Genomic DNA, 18,185 nt, shown 5'->3' with positions numbered 1-18,185 from the left:
GGTGCATCCAATAAGTTGCGTCATGCATAATGGACAAGGCTTTCTGCTATATTGTTTAGGACTCCCCCCAACCCCCCCGGCATCCACAGTTTTGTTTTTACAATCCAATAGAGTTTTGTTTTATTTGTCAGAATATATGCCAACTTTTATTCCAGCCACTTTGGCTGACAGTAAACTAACTCACCATCTGCAGTATAACAAAAATAAAATCTCTCCCTTGTTTTCTTACAAATGAGATCTACATTCTCTAAGAAATTCAGTTTGCAGTTAAAACTGAGAACTACAGTTCATTGACTACAGAATACAAATGAGAGAGACTCAGGGCCACTTTGTTTTTCAACATTCATTAGTGATGAACTTGATTTGTAGTTTTATCTTAGAAACCTGCTCACTAGACCTATTAACATTATCCAACTAGCTCCATATCATTTTCATATTTAATAATTTCATATTCATAATTAAAAAATAAATAACACAAAAACTAAACAAAAACACTGGGTTGTTATTTCTGACCCAGGATCTGGGTAAAAAAAAAAAAAAGACCCAAAAGGCTCAAACCCAAACCCAGGACTTGGGTAGAAAAACATAACACAAGATTTTTTAGAGTGTGTGCATTTTCATTTTATTTTTGCAGGTACTTCGGGTACTTTTTTTTAAAGTATTATATTATCTTAATTGAGGAATGAGAAGATTATTTTCTGAGGTAATCAAGGGAAAGTCACAGAAGCTGCACACAGAGTTTGAGTTGTTTAACCAGAAACATTTCTTTAATATCAGCGCTCTCGTGTCAGTTGAAAAGCTTGTTCTCAGAGGTGGTTTTATTAATTCCAACAAATATGGCAATTAAATAAATAATCTTGTGGGAAATCCTGAGAGATATCCTACCAAGGGGCTTAAGCATTGTAGTCCGATATTTTGCTTTCAGAGTGTTTTACGATGAGCTCAAGAGAGACGACTTCAAAGGCTCACCTCCCCTGACTGTCTGCTCTCCGCCTGATAGATATTCAGGACAGGTTTCAGAAGCAAAGGAGACGATGAGGAGAAAGAAAAACAATGCATAAAGTTCATGTTAGCCCATGTTTTATTCATGTTTCACACTAACTGGAACAGATAAGCAGCGTCACTGGTCTTCGTGGGTGTGGATGGGTTGTATAAATGAAGTCTGGCTTTCTCCTTGGTTAACAGTCAAAGTCGAGTTTGACTTGAATCCTGATCATAGGATAGTATTGTATCATAGCCTTTCATATCTATCTATCTATCTATCTATGCTTTCGCAGCACTATCATTTAGAGAAGTGCAAAATAAGCCAGATTGTGTGATCTACATGCATGTACAGTTGTGGTGTTTGGAACATTGGTCATTTTGAGCACAATCTTGCTTGTAAAATTGGATTTCATGGCTGAAGTGTACCTGCCGCACAACATTTGCTGTGTGGAGTGGAGCACACGGTGATTTCTGCCCCCTGCAGCTCTATTCATTTTGTAAAGCTCTCTGCCTGACCAGCCCTCCACTGCTTTCAGAGTGTGAGGTACATTACTTCAGGACTGCATTTCTGTATCTTATGTGCTAAACTGTAAGGCAACACTGCCCCCTCTCGATGTTTCTCTCACGACGCAGACGATACTGCAAGATCTGGGTCAGTCCTTTTCTGCAGAACCTTTAAAACACAGTAGTCTCTGTACTGTACAACTAGCAGGATGAAAAGGTGTTTATTGTCAGTTAAAACAATATTCCAAAAAAAATATATATATGTGATTCATCTGAAACACATTTTCATTACAGAAAACCTGCAGTGCCTGCCATTTTTCTTTCGACTTTATGCACACACTGAAAAACAAAAATGGTGTAGAAACAATTTTCACTCAGAAACGGCTAAATTTCACAATTAATTACAAAGAAGCAGCAAGTAGCACATTGAATTAAACAAAACTGTGAAGTAGAAAAACTAAAAACAGTATTTGTTACACAGAGGAAAGGCCCATTTTAATGTGTCAAAGAAGTACAATGCTGCAAGATTGAGATATAATATTAAAGCTACAGCTCCATCACAATAAATATATCTGTCGCTCAATGACAGAAAGGTCTTGGGAACAGCAAATAGAGATTCACTCAACCTAATCCTTAAATCAAAGATAATCTGAATCAATCAAGTTGTCACACACACAAAAAAAGAACCTCATGGCTACGAGAAAACGTGATAGCGAGTGAAACCAGGCAGATTTACACTGCTCCACATATACAGAATAAACTGAAGGCCAATGGAAAACACATTATGAAGTGCAGAGGAACCTTGGGGCTCAGATAACAGGAGTATAGACGTGCACACTGTTTTGATGTACATCTTTCTTTCTTTTTTCTCTCTCCACACTCATGCAATTAATTCAGCCTGAACCACTTCACATAAATATTTCACTGTCTGGTGTGCAGTCTGAGTTTTTGCATATATTTAACCTTTATTTTTTTTTATTTTTTTTTTGAGGATTGAATACTTAGATTGGTTTGATTTAGAAATATTTTTAATAACATTTTTTAACAGGCGTAGTGTAAAAATATGCCTGTGGCGACATTTATGCAAAATGATATTACGTGGCTTCTTGCACATTTCTCAACACTGTGAAATGTCCAATGAGTTCATTTTCAACAGATGAGCTTGAATCTGACAATATTTTATTACACTGTTTGTGGTACGCTGCATTTGGGAAATGAAATGTCCGGTGAGTGGCGCTGAAAGGTTAATGCTCTATCATGATTGAAAATAACGTAGCACCTACACTAAACATGACCGATAGTGTTAGCAAAAGCAAACGTGAGATAAACACTTTTGATTTTGCTTCTACAAGACTCATGTTTCACGGGACTCGTACCCGAGCGCTTCACATCACAATGCTGTACCAGGTGAGCTTCCAAGCAAGTTTACCACATCAGAAAAGCCACACATATGGAGCTGGTTATGTGATGCAAACCTCAAAATGTATTAGTTTACAAACCATGGTAAAAGTGTTTTGAGCGCATATCATAGTATCGTGCTCAAAAATAAGTCTTTATTAATAATCTGCCCCTGTAAAGATTTCTGTGAAAAAGAATGCACATTGTTGGTGTTTTACTGTTTCTGGTGTTCATTTCAGCTGGAAACAATGCATTTTATGTATATTTATGTTGTGGAGTTTTGCAGAAATGTAGGTAGAGGCACGTTTTTCCAATGAGCCAATGCTCCGACAGATCCTACACTACAGTAATGACCAGTTATTTTCCTTAAAAGCAGCTTATTGCAGTATGCTCCATAAGTGATGATTTCATAAATACTACTGTTGTTGTGTCACGGAATATAGTTTTAAGAGTTTTTAGGTGAGAATGTAGTTGTTTAGACCTCAAATATGTGACTCACATGTAAACATAGCGCCTATTTTACAATTTGTTTAGATGCTTTCAGAGATGTGAGCTCCAGGCCGTCAGCGGCCGTTCAGAGCTCGTGTACCCGCCGAGAACAGCTTCATCTCGGCCAGTGCTTCGGGAATTTGCCGCTGGCTCTTATGTAGGTAGTGGTATCAAACAGGCAATCTTTGGTCTTTGGTTAAGGGGAAAATTAAGTTTCATAACTTTATATTTAGGCTATATTTAACTTAAATTCTGTACTAGAGCACTGCTTTTGTACGTTTGACTGAATTGTTTACTTGTGTTTATTTCCTGTTGTCTTTTACAATGGCTTGTGGTTAATTTAAATATTACTGTTCAATAAGTATTATATTATATAAATCATATGTCATATTTGGTATTGAGAAAGGGTCCGTTCAGTGAAAGTTATATTATTACACCATTAGATGGCGGCAAAGACTGCCTTTATGTGTGAGTCAGTATCAAATTGAGAGGGAATAGGATGTTGTTTTAGCGCTGTCATGGGAAATCTTTTAAAAGGACAAAGACAAAAATATTGCTTTTCTCAGTGGTCATATAAACTGATTTTTCTATAATGGATATAATATTATGGATATTGATCTGAAGAGTGAATGCTATATCAGATGCAGGTAATACACTTGTTTAGTCGATCTCTCTCTCGCTCATAATACCATAATTCTCTACTCAACATAATACAATAAGCGTCAATGAAGTGACTCAATGTACCTTCGTTACTGGGATTTCCCACAGCGCTAAAACAACTTCCTTGTTCTGACTCACTCATAAAGAGAGTCTTTGCCGCCACCTAATGGTGTAATAATGTAACTTTTACTGATACTATTGATGGACCCTTTCTCAATACCAAATACAGCATATTGTTTATATAAAATAATATTTATTGAACAACATTCAAATTAGCAACAATAGCCATTATAAAAGACAAACACAAGCAAACAATAAACACAATCAAATAAATAAAAATCACAAGCAAACAATTCAGTCAAACGTACAAAAGCAGCGCTCTAGTACAGGATTTAAGTTAAATATAGCCTAAACATTAAAAAAGTATGAAATTTAATTTTCCCCTTAACCCAAATCGTTTTGCTCTGAACAAATAATAGATTATTAAGACCAAAGATTGCCCATTTGATATACCCCAAATTAATTATATATTTAACCACTATCTACATAAGAGCCAGCGGCAAATTCCCGAAGCACTGGTTGAAGCTGTTCTCGGCGGGTACATGAGCTCTGAACGGCCGCTGGTGGCCTGGAGCTCACATCTCTGGAAACATCTCAACAAATTGTAAAATAGGCGCTATTAATATGAGTCACATATTTCAGGTCTAAACAACTACATTCTGTTATCACTAGAATATCACACGGCTCTCAGCCAATCAGATTTTAGAACCAGAAAGAACTGTTCTATAAATATGCATATGTATATGCGATATACAGCCGTATCACACTACTTGTGTGATATTGCTCATATATAGGTGGCGTTCACAGTGTTGAAAGGTAATTTTGCTTTTGGACAAATGACTCTTACTTTGGATTCATTGCAGCTTAGTCAAGCTCAGTGTGATAGTGTAATTGGGGGAAGCTAATTGAATTTAGGGAGCACTTTAGGACAAAGCCCAGGGGATATTACCATGGCAACCTCGCACGGAACCTCCTTTGTTCCACCTATAATGCGGCGTTCCGGGTGTTAATAAGATCTCTATCCCAGGAGACACGGGTTGTATCTCTTTCTCTGCTTCTCTCTGTTTATCCTTGTCTCTTTTACACAAGCAGCAGGAGATTTCAGCATCACAAGTAATTGCTGAAATTTTAACCTATGCAGAAAAATCGTATGCAATGAATATGTTGTAAACTTTGTCCTTTATGTTTCTATATTTATGGTATAGGATGCAGGGTTAAGATGAAATTTACCCTTCACTGCTTCTCCACGGTAAAACTTTACAATAAAGGTCAATTTGGGGTTCATTTTAAGCAACCAATACAGTCATTTTTAAACAATAGTTGAGTTAAATAAAACTACCCAGAAATTTGGACAAACATTTAACTTGGGTTGTTTTTTGAGCCAGCATTTTTTAGAGTATAACATTAACAAAGATTAATAAATGCTCTCAAAATATATTGCTCATAATTAGTTCATGTAGTAGTAAAGCTCTTTTTCCAAATCTTTTTGCTACTGTTTCTGCACATTAATGAACATTAAATTGCTGCACTACTATCACACACTATCTACTAGCAATATTAGGCCAAAGGAAAAAGAAAAGTAATTTAAGAGGTGGAGCAATTTTCATAAAAGATTATTAGAATCATATGCACAGACCAGGAACATGTATTAAGAAAGTAAATGGAGTCAATTTCATGTTGACGTTCAACTTAAAATTACAATTTTGTGCCATGTATTAGTAAACGGGAGCATTCATTTATTCCATAGGTGATGCAAGCCAATCTTACCAAACCAAACCATTTCCCCGGCACCGGCCAGCTCTCACCAGGGCAGCGTTCAGCACACATCTGCTGTTGAATATGACTCTATATGAGGCTTTGCTGAGCCTGCAGATGGGAATACTCATTGGCTGAATATTTCATAGTGACATCCACATAATTAAGGTCAGTCATTTCTCCACTGTTCCTGACCACAAGCCACTATTTTTACCTTTTCTCCCTCCATTCCCATCTTTACATTAATACTGTGCCCATTTTCCTCCATTACAGTATTAGATCCATTTTATTATTAACAGTAAAACGCATATAGGTCACAGACTGAACATTGCGCTCAGTTAAAGGAACAGTCGCTACATTGAAACTTGTGAGTTTTCTCAAATTAATTCATATTTCCTAAGGACATTCTCTGGATTTTAAAATAACATTTATTATTTTAGCAGGAACAGACAGAGAAACTCTGAAAACAACCATCCAATATAGACGAGATAGGACAAAGAACTGAACCAAACAGGGAGTATATGTATACACACAAGACCAAACGAGGAAATAATTGAGCTAATTAATGAGCAACAGGTGAATGAGATGAAACAAAGAAACACATGCAAGCTGGGTCAACTGAAGATGAGCAAACAGAAGGTGAACACAATGAAAACAAAGACACAACAGAACAAAACCCTGACACCTACCAAGCTGAAGCATTTTACATTGCTTCAAAATTAATAACTGCACTGGCAAGATTTTGAGAATTTTACTAGATTTAACAGTATTAGAGGTGAAAAAAAAATATTATTTTCTGGCATAAAACAAACTTGATTAAAAGTTAGAGATGGGACAATGTATTGATATGTTGCGAACCATGAAACAACGAACCATATAGTGGAACTTATAGTGTGCAACATGTTTTCTGTCCATGTGATCATAAATTAAATGAACCGTTAATCATCAAAATCCCAGTTTCTTTATTCTACAGGGGTCGGCAGCCTGTGGCACAAATGTTGGCACCGGGGGAATAATAACTAGCACACACCTTCATACTGATCTTCATTTTGAGGTTATTATAGTCACACAGTCTGTTTTATGTAGGTTAGGTCTGTAAGTACATATGTAGCGCCCCCTAATGAAAATCTTCAAGTGGGTGGGAGAGGGGGTGTTCGAGTTCAAAATACCTGACCAATGGCATACTGTTTGCAAACAATTTGTTGGCACCCACGCTGCTGGGAATGGCACTTACATGATATGTGCAGCTCGCTTTACTCTTAATAACACAGCAAACACACAACAAAAATGAAAGGGAAAAAAAAAAAAAAAAAAGCATTTGATCATAGAGATGGATGTGTTTACACCAGCTCTCATGTGCCCCATTCAAGTCAAGCCATGTTTAAAGTTGCATTCACGCCATGTCGGAATTACCATAATTGAGAGAGCCAGGGGAATATATACAGCATTAACTTCTATTGTTTTTATATACAGCTACTGTAGTTATAAATACTATAAGATAACCTTAACACACACCCACAAACTAAAAAAAAAAAAAAAAACTTTATTTACTTACCCCTAACCTGTTGCAGGCTTGCATTGTTGCTTGTGAGCGTTGGGGCCTTGAAAACAGCAAATGGCCTCTTCACTCTAACAAGTGAAACAAAATAAACAGATCCCCTGAAAGGTCTTTATAAGGCAGATGATGTCCACGAATTCCTCCTGGGAAGCAGCAAACCATCCTTTGGTCTCCAGCAGTCAGCAGAATGGCAGTGCGATCCACTCCCATGATGCCAAAGCTACTCTAGAGTGAGTTTTTCAACTGCAACTCAACTCCCCAGCTGCCTAACCACTCTATACTGGACTCACTGGTCCATCCCAGCCTCCCTCTCCCACATCCTCTCCTACATGTCATGGTCAACTCATCATCCCAGCCTTCTTCCCTGACCTCAACCACGTCTGCTGTCCTGCCCGAGCTGTCCCCCATCAGTCCCGCTGCACCACCGTCATCTCCTCTTAGTGACGTGGTAACATCGCAGGCCTACTGTGAGCCACCTCCTTCTGGGTGTAAGGATCCCGTGGCTCCGCCTCCGGCTTCTGTCCTCATCTCTCCTCCTCGACCCGTCGCCCTGACTCCTTCACCTGTGCTCCTCCCTCCCTTGACGTCTGCTGGGACCTTTGAGCCATCAGCTTCGCGGAGCTTCCTCAAACCGTCGGCTTCACCCAGGTTGGACGTCGCGTCACCTGCGCAAAGGACTTGCGGGCCGTCCGTTGCTCTCCGTCCCTCCACCCCTACTGCTCTGGCTAGCGCCGCCGTTCCTCAGGCTCCGCCTCCGCCCTCAGTCGCTCCAGCTACACCTCAGCCCTCCGGATCCCAGCATCCATCTCAGAGGGTCATCGCTGCGGCTCCGTCGCGGTTGCCTGGGTCGTCTGCATCGACCCGCTCCATCTGCCCTCCTTCTGTGCCGTGGGTTCCTCATCCGTCATCGCCGTCGCCCTCGTTCATCCCCAAGGTGGCACTGAGGCCATCACCACCATGGCTCCTCCCTCCAGCGCCACCACCGATGTCCACCATCCTGGCTGGGGACTGGGTCACCACCCGGCTCATCCTCCAGCTCAACTGTCCTCCTCCTGATCCACCTCCAGCATCATCCTCTATTTCACCACTCCATCCACCTCCTGAACCCCCTCCGGCCCTCCCCTTTGGATATTCCATTACAGGGCGAGGACACGCCTTGCCAGAGGGGGATGTACTGTTCAGCACCTGCACGCATTCATCATCACCTGAAAACCTTTACCATCATTATCACTCATCAGCACTCCCTTCATAAGCAGTCACCTTCCTCACCTCTGTGTCCGGTCTCGTATGTCCTGTGTTGTGTTGTGTGTATACTCCTGTTCCTGTATCTTCCATTGGAATGTCTAGTAAAGCCTTACATTTGAATCTGTCTTCTTTGTCGTGTGTATTCCTACACGAGCAATGTGTTACAGTAGTAGGTGAAAACAGTATGTAATAAAAGAAGCATGTCTGACTTCCCAGTACTCATATGGCCAAACAGTACCCGGATGACCTTCTGGCGAGATTCTGAAGTGTGCATATACTTTTCTATCCCATGGGGCCACAGGATTTGATAATGGTAGTGAAGCGAGGCAACTGATGCTGGTAGGTCACATGATGATGACAACGTCATATGTATTATAAAAAGTTGTATACATTGTATACAAAAACATTTATACATTGTTCATGAAAATTTTTTACCTAATACGTTTGTTTCACAGTGTTGGTGTACATGTCATTTTTTTTCTGATGAGCACAAAATTCATTCAGAAAAGCACACACATACAAAATAGGCAATTGTGTATGAGTGTCAGGTTAATGTTCCATTCTATGGATTTAGGCTAATATTCTGTTTCGTTCCCTTTAATTCCTGTTTCCCTGCTCTGTTTAGTTTCCATTCCATTGGTTACTTATTATGTCCTTGTTTGTTTCTATAGTTACGTATCATACTCATTTATGTTCAGTTCTTTGTCAATTCTCATTTGTGGATTATGTTGGTTTGTGATTCTATGTTTTTATTATAAAGACTGTTTTTGTTGGATACACCTGTGTCCAGTCTGTGCACGATGCAAGCCAACCGTGACAAGAACCGACCCAAAACATAAGTACTTTTACATAAGTAAAAGTAAGTATTAAAGACGGACTTACCGGCTGTTTGCCTCCTACTCCTCGATCAAGAGGATCATTCTCTCGAGGACCATACAAGTGATTTATTTATTTATTTTTTTTATTTTTTTTTTACACCTGGTGTGTCAAACACTATCCAGACCACTCCCTCTGTGTGTTTCTAATACTAGCTTCAATGAGCGGTCCAAGGTATGCCTGCATGGAGAAGGTCCTCGAGTTTGCTGGCTATGTGGGTGCTCCTGCCCTGTGGTTCACCCCTCACCATCTGCGAAGCAGAGGAGGACCTAGTCAACCCTGCACCCACCAAGGATCCAGCGATGAAGCCTGCTCCCACCATGGAACAAGAGCCCAAGCCTGCGCATGCCCAAAACCCTGAGCTAGAGCCCACTCCTGCTATGAAGCCAGGGCAAGCCACCATGTCCATCCCAGAGCCAGAGCAGGCCATCATTTCCATCCCAGGTCTGGACCCTATTGCCAGATCCATCCAGGAGTCAGCTATTGCGTCATAGTCCATCCCTGAGCAAGAAACAGAGTTGTGGTTCATTGATCTGTGGAATATGGAGCCATTTCCCACTCAACCCCCAAACTCTCATCTCTTCAGCCAGACCCAATGTAATAACGTTCATGACCTGATCCTGCTCAATATCCTTTGTATCCCATTTTTTGCGTCCTTTTTGCTGGCTCCGTCAACTCCCCTGGATCTGCCTGCTCCATTGGAGCCGTTCAGCTCCTTCGCTCTGCCCTCTCTGCTAGCTCCATGCAGCCCTCTGGCTCGGCCTTGGGCTTCCCGATCCCCAACTCAGCACAGTGATGCGGATCCTCCGGCTCCACCTCGGGCCTCCAGGCCTCCAAGCCTATAACTCCACCTCAGCCTGTTGGCTCCGCCCCGGTTCTGCACTCCCTCGGCTCCACTGTGGTCCATCAGGCCTCAAGCTCCAGTGGGCTACCTTGTTCCTCCGGCTCCGCCATGGTCAGTCATCACTCTGCCTACACCACTGACTTTCTGGCTTTCGGCAGTGCCTCGTCTCCCTACCCCTTCGATTCTGTCGGGCTCCTCCCTCCCTCCAGCAATGCCCCGGTCTGCCGAGCCCGTCTCCGCCTTGGTCCAGTGAGGATTAGGGTTAGCCAGCAGCTCTGTCTAGATCTTCCAGGCCTGCGGTGTCTCCCTGGTCACTTTGTGTAATGTCAGGTTTACATTCCTCTCTGTGGACTTATGTTGATATTCTGTTTCATTTCCTTTTCCTGTTTGCCTGCTAGGTTTAGTTTTGGTTTGCTTGGTTACTTATTTTTTCCTCATTTGTTTTTATATTTACGTATCAGTATCACGTGTATTGTTATGTTTGCCATGTTTATAAACAGTATACCCATTTCTCCTACGATCTCCTGTGAGTTATGGATTCATAATAAAGACAGTTTTTGTTGGATACTCCATTAAGTTTGTGCGTGCTGCAAGCCAACCATGACAATGAGCTGCTACCATCCACTAAAAACAATTTAAGAAACCGTGGAAAGACATCATCAATTGATATGAAAAATGTAATGTAATGTAAAGACACAAACTCTACTTGTTTTTCCAGACATCTGCTGCAACAGTATTTAACTTGACCTGATCTAATTTGTGTTGAAGCTGCTGTATGATGAGCTGCTGTAATACAGTTTTGTCCACTGCCTGCCTAAAGATTATATCATACAACACTTCTGTCACTGCTAATGGATTTAACATAGACCAGCTCAAAAGCTCAGATTCATGGTCATTTGAGGCATGCATTCTCATTATTTCAGGATGACCTCCCTGGTTTTCATGCTGTTAGCTGAAAGAGAGAGAGACGGAAAAAAACTTTTCTGTTGAACAAACCAGAGCTAATTATCATGGAAAATAAGCAACCAGATGTTCAGTGTCAACATGTCGATTTAGCACATGGCACCAGTATAGAAGAGCATCTGTGCTTACTGATAGCACTTGAATGTGCTGTGCTTTTATCATCATAACATAATTCATTAAGAGCATTTCATATTAAAAGTGTTTCTTCAGATAGAAATAATTACAAAGAAATGGTAACATTAATTAAATTTGAAATTTTGAGACTGAAATATAATTTTTATTGGCCGGCTCCTGCGTCAGCATCACACACATGCAACGTGGTGCTCATGTGAACAAGGTCAACCAATACTGAATCAGTGTTCTGACGTATAACCCGGAAGCGCTGTACTGTGTCAACACAAACAGCTTAGGAGAAATGACAGGGAAGAGAAGAAATTGTTTAATAAAGTCATTCTTTTTGTTTGTTTTTTGCGCACAAAAAGTATTCTCATTGCTTCATAAAATTAAGGTTGAACCACTGTAGTCACGTGGACTATTTTAACAATGTCTTTACTACCTTTCTGTTCTTTGAAAGTGGTAATTGTGTTGCAGTCTATCGGAGGCCAGATAGTTCACGGATTTCATCAAAAATATCTTTGTGTTCCAAAGATGAACAATGGTCTTAAGGTTTTGGAGCAAAATGAAGGGGAGTGTTTAATTTTTGGGTGAACTAACCCTTTAACATGAGTTAACTATATTATTTAACATGAACTAATAATGAACAGTACTTTTACAGTATTTAATAATCTTACTTAATGTTAATTTCAACATTTAATACTACAATTAAAAAAACTCAAATGGTGCATCTGATAACATTAATGCACTGTGAACTAACTTATGAACAAACGTTTTAAGCAACGTTATTAATAAATGCTGTAAAAAAAGACATGGCTCGGGTCATGTTAGCGAATGCATTAACTAATGTTAACAACTGAGAAAACTGTTATATAATTACATTACAATGCATGAGTAAGGTTTTAGAAAGTGATATAGTGATTTAGTTCACTTGTACTGGTATGCGTATTGAAGCAGTACCGTATCTTGTACCAGATCAGATTTCAGATCAGTCTGAGTTGAAGATCAAAATTAAATATTGTTCCAGTGGATTGTGGGAGTAATAGGTAAATCCAATCGGTCTGTGGGCTTATCTGGCCGTGTAGCTGATTGCTATCCAGCCGAGTGTGTCCAGCTCTCTTGCTCTCAATAGGGCATTAAGGGATGTGTACACTGACAGAGCAATTCCCCTTCTCATCTGCCGCAACCCCTTTCAGACAGATTTTGTTTAGCAGGGCAATCCTGAAGGGATGAAGTTGGCTAAATCATTTGATCCACCCAGATATGAATAATGAAGACTCTAAATGTCTTGTGTTTAGCTTTACTGAAATCATGTTAGCAAGCATATTGTTTACATCTTGTGGCTAACATTAACACATTGGCTCCATTCATTTCCACCTCCCTCACTGTCATCCAGATTTTTTTTTTTTTTTAAGGGGGACCAGTTTAAATTATTTTTTTGTGGTAATTAACATTATGCCACAAGTGCTGTCAGTTGAGCTTAACTTGTACTGAACCTGGAATATTCCTTTAAGGCAAGAGTAAAAATTTAAAGGAGACCTATTACACCCTTTTTCAAAGTCTTGGTGTTGTGTTTGGACTCTACTAGAATGAGTTATCATGCCTAAATTTTCAAAAACCACTTTTCCTATATTCTACATTGTTGCAGCTCTTCTCTTCCCAGTCTGTCAGTAACGCTCTGGGGTGTGTTTCCCAAAACGAGCTATAGTCGCAAGTTCCGTCATTACCAATAGAGTTCAATAGGACTTACGACCTTAGTTGACTAACGATGCTTTTAGGAAACACACCCCTGTTTAGTTCCTGTCTCTATGAAGCCCCTCCTTCTGAAAAGCACAATGTGCTCTGATTGGTCATCTGGACCAGTGTGTTGTGATTGGTCAAACACTTTGAGCGTGTTTAGGAAATGTCCCGCCCCTTACCATAACAACCAGTTTCAAAAAACAACTAACTCAACCGGGCCCCACCCATTTATTCTGTGTATGCCTTGGGTGGGAATTATTTAAATGAGGAATATTGTGATGTGTTCATTACAGGGAGAAAACTCAAAACTACAATGGAGGCGTTTCAGGGAGTTCAGAAACAGTGACACAAATTCGAACGTTTTTTGCTAAATCGTACATATTTTAGGAGTTGCCAAATTCGTATGAATTCGTATGAATTACCTACCCTTAACCCCACCCCTAAACCTACCATCACTGGGTATGAGTGAGGTCATACAAATTCGTACGAATTAGGAATCTTGCAAAATACATACGAAATGGTCATGAGATAGCGTTGGAAAATACTGTAAACAGACAGAAAAAAACCCTCATGTTTTTAGGGATAAAATGTCATATAAATCAGACAAATTATATATGAACAAATCATCAGAATATAGATAGGATTAAAACTGTGAAGTCTGGTGTATGTAAGTGCTTCTAAAGTGGAGATTTCTGACTTAGTGCTGGAGAAAAGAAAAACAAAAAACAGCCTTTAAAGATTTGTATTGTAATTGAAATCCACAGACACAAACAGATAAAATGCAATAAAACAAACACTTAAATGTGTATTTTAGATGACTTCTCTAGACTAGTCTGAAATAAAGTCTGACAATATCCCAAAATTGACCAGTGCATGAAAACACAAAGGTTTCGCCTTCAGTGTCTTTCATTAAAGAGGGTGTGATGATGTAGAGCTTTCTTTAATAAAAGGGACGGACTCAGCCACCTCATGTTCTCTCTGAGATGATCCGAAGCACACCGTGTCAAAACACCTCTTTAGAGATTCAGTGTCCATGGCAGCAACACCTTCAGATAAAAATTTTAAAAGATAACCTTGAAGATAATACAGATGCTGTAGCAGATAGAAACTCTCCCTGCTACCAGAAATGAATGAAACTTCAAAGCATTTAAGTAAAATCAATATAAATGTAAAATAAAATTAATGGAAAATAGACAAAAAGATGGCTCGACCCGTAAAGCACGTTAAGGTGTTGTTTATTTACAGTGCGTCAACGAAGTGGGGGTATTATTTAAGTGCAGAGTACAAAAAAAAAGAAGAGATAGAAGCACAGCAATAAAATACTCCAACCACAAAAAGGAAAACTTGTGTAAAAAACAAAAAGAAAAAAAAAAGTGCACAAAAATAAATAGCATCTACAATACACACTTGTTCTGAGATTTGCTTACGGCACCACAGTAGCTTGATCGCTTTCTCAGTCAGAAGACCCTGAATCTCTGTTTGGGCTCCCTTTTAATAGATGCAAGCCCCTCCCCTCCTTGGAGCATACCATTACCAGGTAAGTATATTTTCCATGAAATTGTACACATATCCATACATGCATAGCTATATACATATTCTCCTTTTGGATAGATTACATCATCGGTAGTCTTAGCTTAAGACCATGGACCGTTGGCTGAAAGTCTGATGCATATGGCACACTTAACTGGAAACACTGCATCATTTTCGAAGTCATCATCTGCTTGGTTGAATTCTACAGGATGTCCGGGAGACGAGTGTGTCGCGTTCTTTAACGGTCCGCCTGGAAACAAATGTAGTAAAGCCAAACCCCCTTGTGGAAAAAGAACAAAGTTGTGTTTACAACCACTCCATTGTTGCAGTAAACTTGCAGAACTTTCTTGAAAGAATAATTTATTAGATGCACACAGGTCTGTTATTGTAGGGACATCAACTTTAAATTTCCACGCCCCTAAACATGACACGGAACAAAACAAACTGTGATTGGTTGCGTTACATGTCAGTCAAATATCATCTTGGGCGGTCCTTGGCCAATGAAAGCTGTGATAGAGTCCAGACCTCCTGCCGTCAGTCTGAAGGTCTGGCTACACAAGACTATATCATTGGTAATAAATAAACAGTTCTTATGTTGATGATTGCCACCACAAAACACATTTTTCCCCCACAAATAAAACACCATCACGGTTCATTGGCATCTGGTTTTATTGTGATGGTGGTCAGACAACGTCATCAACAGCCACGATTGTTTTACTCGAGTCGACCGACTTAACTGTTACCGACTCACAAAAAAACAAAACACAAAACTGTACCAATGTGAATGTTTGTGGTATCCAAAGGATAAACTATAAGGGAATGTGTGGTGTGATTTTATGTCCATGTGCTGCCAGAATCGCGTGTGAACCTGCTTCTCTGATAGTGGAAACATTGGAAGGAGTAAATTATTTCATGAATCAGGTAAGTGTAATCTTGTGTAAATGGGAAGCCAATGCTGCCAGTTCCAGCAGTGATGGTCACTTCGTCACATTACCTCACCCTGTTCTGGTACCTGGACAGGTACTCGGTCCCTACATTCTGCCTCCCGGGTAGATGTAGTATCTTGAAACTGTATTGATGAAGGGCCAGGTGCCATCTTGTCACTGGGGCATTGTGATCTTTCATCGTGTGGATCCATGTCAGTGCACGATCGCCCATCTCAAGGTCTAAAAGGTAATGTAGAACCACAGGACGTCTAGGGACCACTTGATGGCATCTCGATAGCAGAATATATGGTCTCCATGTGCAACAGCTTCCTGCTTACGAAGACAACTAGCTTTTCTAAACTTTCAGATCCTCTAGCTATCCTCCAATTCCCTTTTCTAAAGTGTCCACCTGGACATTGTAGGACCTTGATGGAGCAAATCTTCAGAGTGTTAAAAGCTGTCTCACTGTCTTCGGTCCATACCACTGGGTTCTTTGCAGATTTAATCAGCAAGTTCGTCAGAGGTGTTGAAATTGTGGCAAATTTAGGAATGAATCTGCAGTACCAGCCCACTAGGCCCAGAAAGATTCTTACCTCCTTCTTTGTCTTGGTTTGGGGACTGCGCTGCATTGCCTCTACCTTGCCAACGTGGGGTTGCAGTTCACTGTTGCCCAGATGCCACCCCAAGTAGCTGGTTCAGGGTAAGGCCAGCTGCTTGGATCTTCTCCAGGGTTTGTGCCAGGTGGTTCAAGTGTGTCTGCCCAGGTGTTGCTGTAGATTACCACATCATCTAGGTAAGCCACAGACCAGTCTTCACAGCTCTGGAGAACTTGGTCCAGGTGGTAGGTGCCCCATGGAGTCCAAAGGGCAGTACGGTAAACTAATATAGCCCCGTTACATGAAACTAACCCTAAAAAAACCCTAACCCATGTACAGTACATGTAATTAATTAATATTACTCAGTACTTAAATGTATAATTACACTTTAAGGACACCTTAAAATAAAGTGTAACTGAAATGTACAATATCAAGTACATTTATAAGCATAACCCTACACATGTGCACAACTTTCTATACAATTGCAATTCTCATATTATTTTTTTATTGTAAATATTATAAATGATATTAGCCTAACAAATAATGTCATCACATATATTTAACACAGTTAACAAAATTATCTATTTTGACATTTGTAATGGTTCATTTCTGTTCTGCGTGATTAAAACATTTGTGCATGCTTGTAAAGTCAAATTTATTTTTTATGCATGATTTTCAATTAGAAAAATGGGCAGGACTTGATTTTATCCATCAGGAACTGATTATAAAGATTATACAGTAGCCTGCACAACATCAGAGGAAAAAGAAATAACCAAAAAGAAATGTTATAACATTTTGATTAAAGTAGAATAAAAACTTGCACAGATGAATCATTCACAATAAGACGAGGAACATGCGTCTCTTCAGTTTATGGTGGTTGTGTTGAATGTAATGCTAGACTGTAACATTATGTGATACTTGTTGAGTAATGCAGCGAGAGCGGTAAAGCAGGAGAACAGGGAACTAAACGTGTGAGGCATGTTTGCGAAATGTAGCTTTTATAGTCTTGACAGATTTTTAATAGAGCTTTTGATCACAGGGAGGACGCAGAGGACTCAAAGCTCAAGCCTGGCGGGCCACGGAGCGGACACACATGATTAATGCATCCCAGGACCAGATGAGCTCTTTATAGCGCTTTCCCTTGCCTTTATTCAAGCGAATTCGCAGCCTGTTGGGCAGCTTTTAGGGGTGCGCTGCCTTTGTTCCTAAACTAGAAAGGCCGGATAAAGGAACGCAATCATACATAAGACATGACTGTTTCATCCCCGCATGCTTAAGCACTAATACACACATATAATCAGTGTCCTTCACAAGGGCTAAAGGTTAATCTCTGCATCATTCATTACTCGCCGGCGGTCACCATTATGCATTATGCTACAAAGGTAAGCGTCGCTTTAAGATTAAGCTACATGTGATCTTTGAAAAGCAGGACACAACAGCCTTCAAACTGTCCTGCACCGTGATCAAAACTCATTGCAGAAGCACCATTTACACGAAGACAGGAACACAGCAGGATTGGATGATGAAACAAACTAAATCATGTTTCTTTTGATCTCATCAAGTGCATTCTGCTGTGTTTATTTTGCATATTTTCTCTTGTGAGATGTATTTTGTGTTTAATAATCTATTATCTGACATAAAATCAACCTAGCATGAAAAATGTCTCATTTTTTTCCAGTCTCATAGATGGGCTGTTTTTGAAAGTATACAAGATTTAAATTCACAAAGCAATGTCATCATTTAAACAATCTATTGAATTTAATGTATTTGAATTATAATTAACTAATGTGAATGACCAAAAATTATGTTTTAGCTCTGCTTTTTTGTGCAGCAATGTTGATTTTCCACAAAACAGAAATACATAACATTCCTTGAAAATTGCCAGATTATTTAGCAAATTAAATTTGCTGGTGTGTTTTTATATTTATAAAAAATACAATTAT

Source organism: Ctenopharyngodon idella, chromosome 5 (genome assembly GCF_019924925.1).
Source record: "Ctenopharyngodon idella isolate HZGC_01 chromosome 5, HZGC01, whole genome shotgun sequence".
Lineage (NCBI taxonomy): Eukaryota > Metazoa > Chordata > Actinopteri > Cypriniformes > Xenocyprididae > Ctenopharyngodon > Ctenopharyngodon idella.
Note: the sequence above shows the minus strand (reverse complement) of the source record.